The sequence below is a fragment of the Abramis brama genome (genome assembly GCF_963993115.1).
Source record: "Abramis brama genome assembly, chromosome: 20".
Taxonomy (NCBI): Eukaryota; Metazoa; Chordata; class Actinopteri; order Cypriniformes; family Leuciscidae; genus Abramis; species Abramis brama.
This window is the reverse complement of record NC_139982.1, coordinates 18027027-18044163: the sequence shown is the minus strand read 5'-3', so window position 1 is coordinate 18044163 and position 17137 is coordinate 18027027. Positions and strand designations below refer to the sequence as shown.

Below are 17137 nucleotides of genomic sequence, written 5' to 3'. Positions count from 1 at the left end.
ATTAGGCTACTTTTACACAGTTTTTTAGTCAGCGGGTTAAAGCGACAACCAACTCTCATTTTCTACAGAAAATGTAAGAATCTAGTTCTGTTACAATTAAATTGTTGTTAATTGCTAGTCGTTTATTGAAGCTAAATTCCATTTCTCAGCTTGAATCCCTGAAGACATGCTTATAGGCTGTAAGGTTCTGGCTGCACGTTGCTTGTGGCAGTGTAGCGTTTGTTTGCGCTGCTGACAAGTGAGAATTTCACTGAGACTAAGGTGCTCGCACTGCACTATTTCCGTCAAACATCACCTCTTAACATTAACACTGATTTCCCATCTGGTGCCTCCTACTTATAAATATTCATACAGCAAAAGGTGTGGCCTAATAATCAATGTGTTGGAGGACAGCAGTTAACGAACAATACTATGTCTGTGGATGATGACCGATGATAAAAGTATGGACTCATAACATACCAAAACATCCTCACGGAGACACGTAAAAAAGGACATGGCCTGATTTGTATCCAGAAGCATTTCTCCAGAGGATGAGGATGTGAGTCAGCAAAAACACACAGGATAACTATGCTAACTATGCAAAACAGATTGGCTTTTATTAAACTATCTACAGTAATAACCAATTATCAGTCCTAAATATTATAATATCAAATCCAAATTGCCATAATATAGAGTGGATAGTATGCAATCTGTTGCTCAGATTGTTAGCATGCTAACGTTCAGAAGTTTGTTGTCATCGCTAGCTGTTACTGTAGGTTACAGATCCCAGTTGCTGGCTAATTTCAAGCACCTAATTTATCCATGTTCATTGCTGCTGTGAGACAAATCAGAATACACTAAAGTGTACAGGGATTTAAAAGGAGAACCAGCACCCTCCTGTGAAACGGCGCCTCCTTTATATTTAGCAACAAGCCGAAGAAGATTCAGTCTCTCAGACCTAGTTAGAGAGAAACACTCCTCTGTTCAAGTGAAGGCATGCTAACCACGACTCGAGGAAACAAAAAGGGAAAAAGGCAAGTCACAATGTGAGATTTTACCTAAACACTTCGCAATAACATTCAAAATCGCAACTACTTGAACAAACAAGGTTCTTTTTTGTGTATATCTGGTCATGTATTCAAAAATACGTTAAAAAGAATGCAGTTCATACATACAGTGACTTGAATACCTCTATGATGAGCATTTTTAATTTCTGTATTAATATACATTTCACATTTTCGGGAACGTGAAATAAAAAGTATCAGGGTAATACAACAACAACAACAACAACAACAACAACAACAACAACAAAAATGCTGTTGAATATCATACAGAAGCGTCCCAGTAAAGATGTATAATATTACAAAAAAGTTTCGGTAATACTTTAGTTTAGGGTCCAAATCTTACTATTAACTAGTTGCTTATTAGCATGCATATTATTATATTGGCTGTTTATTAGAACTTATAAAGCACATATTAATGCCTTATTCTTCAAGACAATATTCTACATCCCTTAATCCTACCGAATACCTAAACATAACAACTACCATACTAATTATTAATATGCAGTAATTAGAAGTTTATTGAGGCAAAAGTCTTAGTTAATAGTGAGAATTGGAACCTAATCTAAAGTGTAACCAAAGTTTCTATTTCCAATGAATGTTGTTTATAAAATATTAACACTGTTATAAGAAATGTTTCTTGAGCACCAAATCAGCATATGAGAATTATTTCTGAAGGATCATGTGACACTGAAGACTGGAGTAATGATGCTGAAAATTCATCTTTACTATCACATAAATAAATTACTTTTTTAAAATAAGTAGAATACAGTTATTTTAATATATCATTTGATTAAATAAATGCAGCCTGGGTGAGCATAAAATCCACTGAAAACCAGGCTCATAAATCATCTGCTGTGTTCCTCACTGTTATCAACATGTTTGAGTTTGAGGTTGAGCTCAACACTAAAGTACAAGTCTAATTTTCAATGTAAATCTGATTTGCAAACAAAGCAGGTCTAAAACATAAGCACTTGATATGTTGTTAAACCTCTCAGTCTCTTGTCTCAGACGTGAATGGTTTGTCTCTATGGGCCGCACGGCCTCATGGGTTCACCTCACCCACGTAACCTGCACCAGCACAAGGGAGGTATGGGGTTTTGTGTTTTGCTGACTAAAATCGGCCAACAACCCACCTGATGTTCAAGCAACGGAAGCTCAAGCATGCTTGCTTGAAGTGCAAGAACCAATGAGGTTCATTCTCGTGTTACGCAGCACGTTTGAGCTTCCACACGAACCAATGAGGTTCATTCTCGTGTTACGCAGCACGTTTGAGCTTCAGCAAGAACCAATGAGGTTCATTCTTGTGTTACGCAGCACGTTTGAGCTTCAGCAAGAACCAATGAGGTTCATTCTTGTGTTGCACAGCACGTTTGAGCTTCCACAAGAACCAATGAGCTTCATTCTTGTGTTACGCAGCACGTTTGAGCTTCAGCAAGAACCAATGAGGTTCATTCTTGTGTTACGCAGCACGTTTGAGCTTCAGCAAGAACCAATGAGGTTCATTCTTGTGTTGCACAGCACGTTTGAGCTTCCACAAGAACCAATGAGCTTCATTCTTGTGTTACGCAGCACGTTTGAGCTTCCACAAGAACCAATGAGGTTCATTCTCGTGTTACGCAGCACGTTTGAGCTTCAGCAAGAACCAATGAGGTCAAGTAAATTCAGTTGAGCTTCCATTTATGTTCGCTGATCAATGTTAATATGTGAATAATAGCCTAAATTCAATCTGTTCATCATATAAACAATCCCCTTAAGGCCCCCTAATACAAAAACTCGTCATTAAAGTTGGCATGAAACGGAAGTTACGATAGCATAGCATTTTCTTCCCTATTGTGACGTATAGCCGAATGAAATTGTTGAACTACAAAAAATGTGGGTGATTTTGAATGGTTGAGGTTTGCTATTGTTCAATCTCATGTGATTGACAGGTTGTCCAGCCCTCGGGCCAGTAAACACATTTTTTAGAGAAGAGATGATACTGCAAGCGGGAGGGGAAGTTAATTTGATTAAAGATTAAGAGGGCACATGCATTTAAAAAAAACAAAAAAAAACATGTGCACTGATCAATCATTTACAATAATTACTGCAATATCCCAGAAAAATAATAAAAAGGGTCAACTTCATGGTGACTTTAAGTACCTGCAGAAGCATGTGTTCTGTGTTTCTGGAGATCAGTGAGGCTGGGCAGGGCAACACTGTGCCCACTGGATGCCAGGAACACCAGATGGAGTCTCCACACCCCTCTGCTGGGCTCAGTTTAATGCCAGCTTTTCAAGTTAGACTCTAATGTGCAATCTAATAAGGGTGATGATGACATAATATTTTCATTAGCTACCGCTACTCTTGGTTTCGGAAAACAAATTCAAAACAAAACACCACTAAGCATGGCATCATGACATCAACTTTTTCCAAGCATAAATATAAACAAAAACCATGGTATTTATGAAACCACTGTGGATTGTAGGATTTAGATGTAAATTTTTTTATTTTTTTTTTATAATTTATGTATTATTATTATTTTATTATGAATTAAATAATAAATAATAAAAATATAATGCAAAATTTCCAGAATAAAAATAAAACTAATTAAAATATAATATATCATTACATACATTTTTATTTAATTATATATATAATGATATTTATATTTACAGTTGATTCTTGCTATATATTTTATCAAAAATAATCATAAAAAAAATTGCCAGAAAAGAAATTAAATAATTTTATGATCTATTATATTTGTAGCTATATATTTGATACATTTATATTTGTATATACTCTAGCAAAGTTTTTTTATTATTTATAATGATATCATTATTTTTAAAATGATATATTTAATGATACATTTATTTCACATTATGACAATGTTACAATCATATCCTTACATGATCTTAATAATAATAATCTTAGCACATTTTGAGTTTGTATTGTGATCGAATAGAAATAATGTAGTGAATGACGGTCAGTCTCCTTTTTATCAAACATATTCACCAACAAAACGCATTAAACATGCCATTTTTTCAAATTAAATTAAAACAAAACCTGTGTCACTGCAGCAAAAAAATGTGGGAGGAAACGACAAGCCATGCAACATTAAAGACAGTTATGAATAAATTGTCTCTGTGATCGTGTTTTGCGTGCCTTTGCATTCTCAGGAACAGATTCTTCACCGATACAGATCTTCACAGATACCAGACTCATTCGCACTTCAGTTTACATATCTGTCATGTGGTTAAACACTTCATGTGTCATGACAAAAAAGGGGTTATTTTCATGGCCTCAATACAGAGAACCCATATGCTTTTGTCGATACAAATAATTAAAAGATCTATTAAAAAACTATTTAAAGATCCCTTGATGTTACAGTTTTTTTTTTTTATAGTCTGTGTCAGTAAATTCCATATTTTGGTGTACTCCAAAAAGTTGACAAAATTAACTCTAACAAGATATACAGATTTAAGATTTCTGCTTCTTAATTTCTCTTCCCTGGGAAAATGGATAAAAATGATTGATGACTCATCCTGCACTGCACAGACTGTTGTCCAATCAAATTCTCTCCAGAATGAGAATGCCCCGCCCCCTAAAACCTACAGGCTGGGTCTTTTGTTTTGTTTTGGTTTAAAAGTGCTATCCAACCTTACTATTTCAAAATAAAAGACCTCAACACAGGGAAATTAATTAGGCTTGTTGAGCGATTTTAATGGGGTCTAAAATAAATAATTGCTAATGCAATTATAAAAATCAGTAAATTCAAGCATGTAAAGAACAACATAGTAAAAATTCAGCCAAAGACATGCTTGTAAAACGAGGTCTGTGGTTTTTAATGGACGACAAAATCACGCATTTATCTTTGTGTGGACTTGAAATCAAGTTCTGGATAAGTTGTGCTTCACGTCTGTTGTAAATGTACAGACACAGAGAGATCGAGATTTAGATGTGACATCTTGTTCCAGCCTAATATCATGATGTCTGGTCTACACATGACTGATGAGGTAAGAGGCTTATTCAGTACATTGAGTCTACGGTACATTTGCCAAACCAGACATTTTATGATAATGTGCTCAGCTGTGAACTGAAAACCTCTTTTGAATTTCCTGACAAAGACAAAGCTGCAATAAAAAAACTGTGAGTCGAAATGGCTGAAAGGTCAACGAAAATCTTAGCTCACAATAAAATAGATTTTAAAAACAATTAATCACAGCCGTAAATGCACTTAGATCACTTAGAGAGTTCTGATGGTTCAGCAGTGCATACAAATTTGTGAATGGGATAAGAATAATCATAGATATCATCATAACATCATCATCAATATTATCATAATATCATCGTTTTCATGGATACCATAAATATAAAATATCTAAAAGATCATTTCATAATTAAAAACCTGAAACTATGCAATATGAACATATGCTAAAGTGGCCTCACTAGATTGTATGTTGTAAATGGCATTCAGAAATGCATTTTTATTTTGCGTTTTAATAAAATGTTGTGTAAAACTGTTTTTTTTTTTGTAGTCTGGCCACAAAAGTTTGTTTCAGGTTCATTCATCAGACTGGAAAGGAAGGTCAAGCTAAATATACTGCATTGTGGGATAATAATTATATTATATTATATTATATTATATTATATTATATTATATTATATTATATTATATTATATTATATTATATTATATTATGTTATATTATATTATATTATATTATATTATATTATATTATATTATATTATAAACATAATAATAATAAATAAAAAAACGCTAAGTTATTTCAATTTTTTTTTTTTTTTTTTTTTTATGTATTCAGTGATTGAGTTTAGAACCGGATCAGTCTGATTTATGAATGCATTTTTTAGACAGGTTTTGTAAACTGAATCAACATAATGGAACATTTTTAGGTCCTCTGTTTTGAATAATTCCAGTATTAGTTCCCTATTTACTGTGAAAAGTAATTATTGAGGTCCTCTGTTTTGAATAATTCCAGTATTAGTTCCCTATTTACTGTGAAAAGATATTATTAAAGAAATGAAACTGATATCAACCACAAACACATGCCTTATTATTATAAACATATGTTCCAAAATGTTATCTACACCATGGAGTTTGTGAAGGGATATTGTTACACTGGACACTCAGTCACGGGAAGTGCTTCTGCTGTTGGAACCTGCTCGAAACCAGCAGATTCAATGACTGAATTTCAATGCAGGATAGAAAAGGCTATTCAGCCTCTGAATCAATCACTCACTTCCAATCTCTCCTCCTCCAGCCACAATGGTTAGCTTGTGTGTGTGTGTGTGTGTGTGTGTGTGTGTGTGTGTGTGTGTGTGTGTGTGTGTGTGTGTGTGTGTGTGTGTGTGTGTGTGTGTGTGTGTGTGTGTGTGTGTGTGTGTGTGTGTGTGTGTGTGTGTGTGGTGTGCGTGTGCGTGTGTGTTAAAAGCCGGACGGAAGTACGGGAAAGAGCATACCGGATCTGCTGAAGACTCAAGTCATTATCAAGACCATGTCAACGTGTTCGGTAATAACTCCAGTCGTACAAGGTACAACCAAACAAGTGATTCCAAATCTCAGTGTTCATTATTTTACAGTACACTGTTACGTTGATGATAATCGGGATTCCATTAAAGCAAATGGGAATATTTAAATGGATAGTTCATCATTTATTTCGATTAAAACCCTTATGGCTTTCTTTTTCTGAGGAACACAAAAGGAGATATTTTAAATGATGTGCTGGTTGCTCTTTTCCAATACAATGGGAAGTGGCGCTTTAATAACAGCGTTTGCTCACACAAAGTTCACTGTAAAAATGATATGATCAATATGTTATGACAACATGTTTTTACATTGCTTTACCTCATCAAAATAAATTATAAGTTATACAAGATTTTTTAAGTCAGTTTATTGTAATTTAAGTTGAAATGACATAAACACCCAAGTTGATTGTACTTAAAAAATTTAAGGCAGCAACTTTTATTTTTACAGTGTATCATATCACGTTAAAAGTCATATGGACTACTTTTATGGTGCTTTTATCATTTTGAAGCTTGACAGGCCTAATCCTCATTTACTTCAATGAAACTAAATAGAGCGTTCAGGATATTCCTCAGAAATTCACCTTTTGTGTTCAACAAAAGAAAGATTCGGAACAGTGAGAATGATGACAGATTTTTATTATATATTTAATTAAATGAGAACTAAGCATCATGACTGAGCATTGTGTGAGAATGACTAAGAACCACTTTGAAATGAGTGATTAGTTCTTACTAGCTGAGAAAACATCTATCTGCATATCTGATTCCTTTTCACATCTATGGCATTTGAGGAAATGGCTTCATTAATTTTAGATGGGTTTATTAATGCTAGTTCGTCCGACACATTAGTTTCATTTCTGCACAAATATTCCCAAAGATCAATGAGGTCGGCCACGGTGGATCAGTCTCATCTCTTGCACTAAGAGGGCTAACTTCTGCTTGTTCAGGTCAAGTCTTTTCGCATGGAAACAACGAGTGGGGTTAAGTGTCGTGAGGAAAGCGCTTTTCATCACCCTCTCCTTCCCTTTCTAACTTCGTCCCTGACGCCTCGACTCGTGATCTGGATCTGCATCTGCAGCCGCCAGTCAGACCGTGCAAGTGTTTGTTCCAACAGCTGACGGAAAACTCAAAAATCCAGTTCTCACAGCCAGCGACAGGCATCTAAACAAACCTGACGGAGAGAGATTGGCACTGAAAGCGCAAAAGTGCATGTATTTTTCACCTGATATTCATCACACTGATAAATACATATTGGTGAAGTTCATAAAACCTATAAAAAACTAATTTAAAAAAATAAAAATAAATAAAAGTATAACATGTGTTATATACATATACGCTTGCACGACAAATCATTTTACTAGTCAAACAAGTAACTGGGTCAAATGTTTTCCTTATGTAAATATAAGTTTAAGAGATAAGAAGCAAGATAGAAAGCCATTTAAAACAAAGCATACGTTTCCCTATTACTAAATAGGACATTTAAATAAATGTTTAACGTGACTGACAATGTGAGAAGCACATTTACGGGTTTGTAGGATCACAAACAAAACTCCTCCAATGTGAATAAATCGCCATCTGAATTTTATAACTGAGGAGCCATGATTTTTTTGTTTTTGTTTTTACAAATCCATTTAAAGGGATAGTTCACCCAAAAATGAAAATTATTTCATCATTTACTCGCCTTCATATTGTTCCAAACCTGTATGAGTTTCTTTCTTCTGTTGAACAAAAAATATGATATATTGAAGAATGTTGGAAAGCCATTGATTTCCATAGTATGAAAAAATAATAATAATAACTATGGAAGTCACCGGCTACCAGCAACTGTTTGGTTACCAAAATTCTGCTAATTTGTAGAATTAGCAAAAGAAATTAGCAGAAGATGGAAACTCATACAAGTTTGAAACGACATGAGGGTGAGTGAATTTTCATTTTGGGGTGAACTATCACTTTAACGAACAAAAGCCTGGCTCTTAATGACATCATTTTCCGGGAAGTGACATAATGGGTTTGATTTTGTTGGGAATCTACACAAACATAATCAAAACTTCAGCAATGCTAAACATAGTTAGCATTAGCATCAAAATATTAGCAAGATGTTAATTGGATTTTCTCACTCTAAATCAGTATGATATCAATAATCTCAAAAGTTGATTAAAAATATAAAAATTAAAGTTCCGTCATAATGGGCTGTTGCATAAAGGCAGTTACAAGCAGTCCTATCAGACAAACAACCGTTCGGCGTCGTTTCTTAATTGAATAATATTAAATTACTTACTAATTTAAATTACTTTAGAATTAGTAAGATGTAAACTGGCTAATTTCAGTGGTCTCATTAGTCTCTCCATTTTACGTAGATTTGTGGATATCTTGGATGTGCAGAATTTGCAATATACTGTACACAAAATTATGTATAGAAACGTGGCAATTATTTTATAAGAAGACATCAATACGCACACAAAAGTTTTTTGGTAAAAGGCTAATTGGTTGGAAATAGGCTGGAGACTTTTATTATGCACCTTTTTTTCGTGCACAGCAGTTGCCCTACAACAATAAAAAATGTCCAAAAATATTTTCCTAAAATTAAAAGGGCCAATTTCTTCTTGTAAACTCAGAGGTGTTGATTTGTATGGAATTTAATGACCAATTACTACATTTGTCAAAAATCAGTAATTGAACTGAGTTGGCGGTTTGTTTCTGAATGATGGGAGAAACACATGATCTTTTCTGATTTAGTCCAAAATAAAATCCCCAGCTAATGCCTGTATGGTGACATTTTCCCACATAAAAAAAATAAAATAAATACTGTTCACATAAGTAAAGGCAGAAAACAGACTTAGCTTGCTAGCTTTAGCATTCTCTGTATGCATGGCTCTGGTCCAATCCTTTTCTAGTAAAGGCTCTGTGTTTAGGCCTGGACTCTCTACGGATTGGCATGGGAACAGACAGAACCGACATGGCTTTGAACGCAGCGGTAGGTTGGGCCGGCTGAGCCAGAACCGGGCCTCTCCTTTTCTCTCATTGTGTCTCTCTCTTGTTTCTGTCCTACTTTTCAGCCATCTGAACAAGAGCTCAGCTAATGCAACATCAGTTGACCCAAATCTACAGGGGTCCATCAGGTGATTTACATGAAGACAATTCCAAAGATTTCCCTAAATGAAATGTAATTTGTTATAGAGTGACATATGGAGCAAGGTGCAATTTTTCACAGCTGATTGTCGACGCTGAGGTGGCAGGTTGTCTGGAGCGGAAAATGTCTCAAAGTGCAAATGAGATTTTAGCTAAACCTGTAAAGACATTTTGCTGTGATAAATCAAAAGCAGGGCTGTACAATAAATCAAATCATGATATGGACAAGTGTCTTAGAATATTACAATACAAAAGACTACTATTTAAATATGAGGTTTGCATGTTCTGCATACCTCTGTGTGAATGAGCGCCACAGTTTCGTCTACTACACACACACTGAAGCACAAATGACGCTCAACTGCCGTCTCACTATATGAGGACATGAACAGATGAACTTCATCCGCAAAGCTGTTCTGAGAACCACTTCACCAACATTTCGCCATTTCATTTGAGAATAACTCGTCAATATATTATACACATAAAAACTTCATGACAACCTGTCAAAATAAAAGTTTGGTTTAACCTAAATAAAAATTGTGACCGATATATTTTTACTATTGTACAGTAGAATTACAATTTTCCCTCCATGTTTTAGTTTAAGTTAAGTAAACCTTTATTGTGTCGCATGTTAAAATTTCTTTTGATTACATTTTAGAAGATATTTAAATTGTTAATGTTTGATACCTTCATTTTATTTCCACCATTTTTGATAATACATTTGTATTATATCATAATTCCAGAAAAACTGACAACACAGAATTTCTGAAGATTTTCTTTTTATAAAATAATTTTATACGGCCCTATTACTGTAAAAATTGTAATAAACTATTAAATTGTTAAACGTATATAAACTGAATTGGTTAGACATGCTTTTTGATTATTATCAATTTAATTAAACCATTAAAATGGAATCCAGAAAATTTTGAATGGAATTTGGGAAAAATAGAACAGATTTTGGGAAAAATTAAACAGATTTCATAGGGTCCTTTTTTGTTGTTGTTAAATTGTATACATTTCATAATTTCAATCAAACAGGCATGCTTTTTGATTTCTAATATCTAATTTAACCATTAAACAGAATCCAGAACAATCAAAACGGAAAATAAAATGTATTTTATAGGGCCCTACTATCTAAATAACATGCTTGTCCACGTTTGAGGGACGTACAGTATACATAAACAATGCTAGCTTGTTAGATTTTGTCAAACATGACAAACACTGTAAAACAGCAAAAACTACAACATCCTTAAAGGTCGATCAAGCATATCTGACTGATGACATTACACCGCATTTACAGACAGTGTGGGTGAGGGTTGATCATTTCTCAACTTTGTTTGTTCTCAATTGCTTGAATACTTGACTTTGAAATTATGTAGTAGTGTTGGTACACAACAGCTCGTTGTTGCCTCCTGAGACAGTGCTGATGGGAAACAACGGCTCAGAGGGACATTGGGTGGAGGTGACGTGTCTGTTGAGCTTGCTTTGCCTGCTGCATGTCAGTTTGTGTCTGGCCTGTCATTTTCTTGCACCCATCCCCCATGACAGAGTAAACGCCACAGTACGAATGTCACCGCTGGCCACCAGCCCTTCATCATGTGCCTGCGTTTGTCCAGCGAGGGTGTGTTTGTTTGTGCCAAAACACCCAGCGTCCCTCTTAATTGAATTTTCACTGTCTCACTTGTGTCTCAACATGGCTTTCTTCCAGATACGATTGACATTGCCCCCTCTCTTCCTTTAGAGAAGAGCCCAAACATCCGTATCCTTCACCCCTCCTTCATTCTTCTCTTTCCGTTCTCTTACGCTACTGAGAGATGCTTTCGGTCTCTTCGGATTGTTTTAATTCATGTCCTACTTCTGCCTAGTTGAAGTATGCAGAAATTCTCCAAATGTAGTACAGTAGAATGGCCTACTTACGTCTAGTGAGTATAATATAGAAAGAACATGAAGTTTACTTGTTCACCCAGCTGTAGACCCCCCATATATATATATATATATGGAGCTTCAAGTTTTGGAGCATCAGCATTTGCAGTCCACTATTTGCCATAGACTGTTGGGTAATAGTACAGAAACAAGTATACACTGAGTGCACATAGTGGCCAATGCAAACGCGGCGAAAAGGGGGTAGTTCCGCCAATAGTTACAGGAACTATGAAAACGTTCCTTCAGTGAAAAAGCCCCTTTGGATAGAGGTAAAATAAGGTGAACTTAACTCAGGGCATGTTTACATGACAACGATGTACAAAAAACTGAAAAGTTTTTCCTTTTCGTTTTTCTTGTACAGACGACAATGATGTCAAAACGATCCCCGTTCACACGGACCCGCGAGAACGACTAAAAACGCGGTGTTATTAATGCCAGGCCAGTAGGTGGCGATGTCACTTTGTAAAGAAAGACTACGCATCTATAGACTGAACACGTAATATGCATGCGCATGACATCACCATTTTCAATCTTGAATCTTGAAAACTTGACAATAACGGTATAGTTTTCAAAAACTTGCACTTTGAAACCTATTCCCAAAGGTCTTTGCATTTTCAGGCCCCCGACATGCCGTTGTCGTGTAAATGAACGGCCAAAATGGATTAAAAGTTTTCCTTTTTAATTAAAAAATCTGTCACGTAAACGACCCCTCAAAAGGAAAGTAATTTAAAGGATTTCAATGAAAGATTTCTGCATTTGGAATAACGTGCAACAGTGAAGAAAAGGCAGAAAGGGCACATTTTAGCTTCCTTATTTGAGCTAATCCAACACCACCCATCACAAATTTTAGCTATTGTTCACAAAACAGATGAACTGGTGTCAAATAAAAACAAAAGCAAAAAAGCAGCCTCAAAATGTCCAAACGCTTCCTCAATTAGAAGATAAACAACAATTGATAATGTTAGCATTGTTAACACTAACATGTGTGGCCATTACTTAATATTGAAAAGAAAAGGGAAATACTTTCTGTCGTAAAAACGTAGTGTTCATGCCACAAGATGCTCAAGATACAGTGCATGTTGACTAAATGTTGACACATGGGCTTAAATATGTTTAGCTGTAACAGCAGACAACGAAATTGAAGACAGCTTCTCAATGTGGATTTTACTGTGCTGCCTAAGAGCTAAAGCACAACACTAGCATGCTAACTGTGTGTGAAAATGTATAGGAGACAAAGCAGCATAAAGGCACCACTATTGAACCTCTTAGGCAACTTCTGAACTATTTATCTCTGAAATCATTGGGAGGGAATGAAATACTTCTTCAAAGTTCATGGTGATAAGATGACATGTGCTAACAACAGTATTACTGCAACATCCTGTAAAACACTGGGTCCACTTGTGACATCAAGAACATGGTTGGTGTTACTGTAGGTTAAATATTACAAGTGTGTACTTAAAAGTCCCATTCAGATTTTTACTCCTGCAGCTGTTCTTGAACAACAATGGAATCAATGCCAATCTCGTTTCCACATCCTACTCAAACATCTTGTAGATTCCTGTAAATGCACCAGTGTTTGAGTCACACATGAGTCTAATGTACGTAACCTGTTAAAAATCAAAACGTCAGCTAATTCAATTTCCAGGCCCACACAGAATAAAATTGTTTTCACATTTTCTGAGCTCATTCTGAGGGAAAATCAAGGGAAACACCCATACAATTACAGAATGTACTTAAATATGGTAATAAAAACATTTAGAAAACTTTTTTTTTGATCCTTTTATTTTTTCCTGGTGAAAGAAATACATAAATGAAGAAGAATGCCAAAATATTAAATGCCATGGATTGATATTTACCGAGTAATCCACTATTTTATAGAGGGGAAAAACTGACAAGGAAAATCAATAAATATTCACCCATGGCATTTAAAATTGTGTCTTTCTTCAGAAAAAAATATTAACAAATTCAAAAAATTTAGCCAGGGACGTTTCATAAATTTGGTAAATTATACATGGAATGACACGCTTGCAAATTAACCAAATGCAAAAAAATATTTCAAATGTTATTTAAGGAGCTTCTGTCAAAAACCCTTTCAAAATACAATTATAATGAAACATCTAGTCATGAGACTCTAGAGGGCACAGGCTCTGTAAGCAATCACATCATTACCACATGGCACAAGCTGATTGGCCTCTGCAGCCAATGAGCCAATGAGTACTAATGATACTGCAGCCAATGAGATTGCTTACTCAACATTTAAATAGTCTGATTCATTTGTTTCTGTAGGCTAGTACAGCATCACGCTATCAGAGTTCCTCTGAAACCCTCCACCTCCCCCAGCCTAGATCTGCTATGGGATTTATGTCTATTTCTATCATGACAACTCTTGGAAGATTTTTAGCATGGTAATGGATATGACAATGTTAATGTATTTGGTCTTGGTGGAATAGATCTGCTACGCTGCTGTGAGCATGTAAGACATACTATTGCTGCACAAATAGCATATATAAAATGACCTATAGCAGATCTATACAGGTGGAGCTGGGGATGCTGGAAGGTTTCAGAGAAACTCTGCAAACCACTATGGTGAATGCTAATCAGCCATTCAAATGATGAGAAACAAGCTCATTGGCTCCAGATGTGACATGAACCAATCAGCTTGTGCATTAAACAATGTGAATATCATCAGTGCTTGCCTAGATTCTACTGATGGCAAGTTTGAAGAACCCAATACTGCACGTATTTATTAAATATAAACATTAACAAACTCAAAATAAACAAAGACTTGGCTTGACATGGAACTATACACTTAAACATTAACAGAAAACTCATCAAACAGTGGTTACACAAGCAATGGTAGAGCAAGACACATGGCAAACATGAGGCTTAAATACACAAGGACTAGTGACTAAACAAGACACACCTGCGAACATAATCAAGACAATTAGCCGATGACAACTTGACACAAGAGACTAGGGAAGCACATGGCAGGATCACATGCGGGCAAGGAAATCACATGACTGTGTGATACAGGAAACATGACTGTAACATGAAACGAAAACAAACTATACATTACAGCCTACTTATTTTTAATGATGCACCAATGAAGGTTTGATTGGTTTAATTATAAATCCAATCAGATCCTTATATGAGTGTAATTTCTGTAGATCCATCAAGAAGCATCTAGATCAACAAACAAATTAAAATTCATAACCTCTACCTTCAAAGGTCAGAACACACGGCTGGTCTCAGAACTGTGACCTTCAGTAACCCTGTCCTCATACCTCCATCATAAGAAGTTCTCACCCTGTCCGTCTCTAATATGTTCTTCAGCCTCACACCAGCGAGTCCTGACCTGACCCAACGTCTGTCGGATTGAGGGGCATATTTAACCCGTCAGGTCCTCTGTCCCATGGCCTCTGTTCCTGGTCCAGTCTCTGAGCTGTCAGCTTGATTCCTCACCACACTTTGAGTTTCTCCACAGACTGTCAGTCACATCTGAAGTTTGACTCGCACTTCGGCTCATGAGGACAAGCTGTTCTTTCTTGAGGACATCTCTACTAAGTAATACAGCAAGTAACTTCTTGTTCTGTGACGTCATGACATTTGGTTACAAAACACTCAAGAACTTAATTAAGCGAATTGTGACCTTAAATTGTTGGGTGATCTATTTCTAGAAAAGCTATGAGTTGTCAATATTTGAACTGTGGTATGATTACATAATTTGTTTATTTTTTTATCTGTATTTGGTTCAATATTGGATATTTATTTGTACTGCTCATTCTCCTATTTTTACACTAAGATTACCTTTGCCATAATTTAACACTGCCTTAAAGTTAATTTTAAGTTAAACACTAATACTTAATAATGTTGTTAAATGTTATCTTTAGCAATTCTCAAAAATGAATTCATGCACATACTGTAAAAGAAATACATAAAAGAAAAAGACAGCCCAGATCTTTTATTGATATTAACTGTGTAATAGACTATTTTGTAGAGGGGTATTAAAATAATCATAATAATGAATTACTCTTTAATATATTTATCTGTGGCATTTACAATTTGGCTTTCATCACTATTTATGTTTGTCTTTCTTCAGAAAAAAATATTAACAAAATCAAAAATTTTAGCTGGGGAAGTTTCTAAAATTTAAGTTAATCTATAAAAACACTAATTTAATATCACTTTTAAATGTAATCTTTAAATTAATATTCATTATTTAAACTGCACATACTGAAAATTATAATGCTGTTATGCCTAAATTCACTTGTAGTATTTAAAATATTTACTTTAAAAAAAAAATTATATATATATATATATATATATATATATATATATATATAATTTATTTAGAACAAATAGTATAGATTTTAGTTTATGCTATTTATCAGTTCTTGGCCATAATATAAAAATAACCAGTTTATTTTATCTGCCAAAATTCAGTACATCCCTAATCTCAGGTCAGCATAAACTTTAACGAAAGAATGAACTTTTTGAGAAGCGGCAAATTCATTACAATTCCTCAGACACGGTCACATCCCACAACAAGCTGCTTGACTCACCATATTCTCCTCTATAAACCTCTGCACTCAGCTTCACACAATCTTAACCTCATCAACACACATCTGGTCAGTCGTCACTTTTAATTCAAATAGGATTAAAGTGAACATTATCACAAAGGTCGACACATACACATACTACAACTCTAAACCATGTCAAAGTTATATTAAACGTCTTCAAGTAAAGCTAAGTTCAAACTAAGTGTAAGAGTTATATTAAACTTGGTCTACAACATTTAATCGATAAAAAACGATAATGAAAATCGATGTTATCCATTAATCAGGTCTGTGCACAGAGAACATCCACCATCACATCACTTTAACAGAAGGGAATAATGCATTTAGTTTCCTGGCATTAGGGCGGGGCAACCTGTCACTCACATTAGATCCACCAATAGCAATCCACAACCATCCAATAAATTCCCCATGAAAGATATCACATCCCGCCCTTTACTGTACTTGTTCTTGTTTGAGAAGCCGTTTCATATGTCACAATAACTTTATGCTGGCTTTAAAATTTGACTTACTTGATGTTATGCAGATTATTTAAAGGGATAGTTCACTCAAAATGGTAGTTCTGTCATCATTTAGCTCAAACCCGCATGACTTTCCTTCCTCTGTGTAATGCAAAAGGTGAATTTCTGAAGAATTTGCTAGCAGTCTTTTTAATACAATAAAAATGACATGAGGGTGAGTAAATGATGAGAGAACTTCCAGTTTTAGTTTTCTCAGAGTACTTGCTGATTTCCCCTAGGATAACATGGGATTAACAACACTGATATAGCCCCTCTATCTATCTATCTATCTATCTATCTATCTATCTATCTATCTATCTATCTATCTATCTATCTATCTATCTATCTATCTATCTATCTACCTTTGTGGCCTGATTTGGCCATGAAACTATACTGACAAGCTTTTACTTGATCTATCTGAGTGTCTGTATGCATGGCCCGACAATCAG

At 35.1% G+C, this 17137-nt stretch overlaps 1 protein-coding gene across 2 annotated transcripts in view; it reads right to left on the bottom strand.

The window, feature by feature from the left end:
* otud7a (OTU deubiquitinase 7A) overlaps positions 1 to 17137 on the bottom strand; it is a 74874-nt gene that overhangs the window by 52449 nt on the left and 5288 nt on the right. The window contains exon 1 of one of the 2 annotated variants that reach the window (XM_084095379.1): positions 14921 to 15059. The exons of the other annotated variant lie outside the window; for it this stretch is intronic. The gene's annotated coding sequence lies outside the window, so the exon portion shown is untranslated. Of the gene's footprint in view, positions 1 to 14920; positions 15060 to 17137 lie in introns of those variants that run through there. 2 annotated transcript variants of the gene reach the window in all.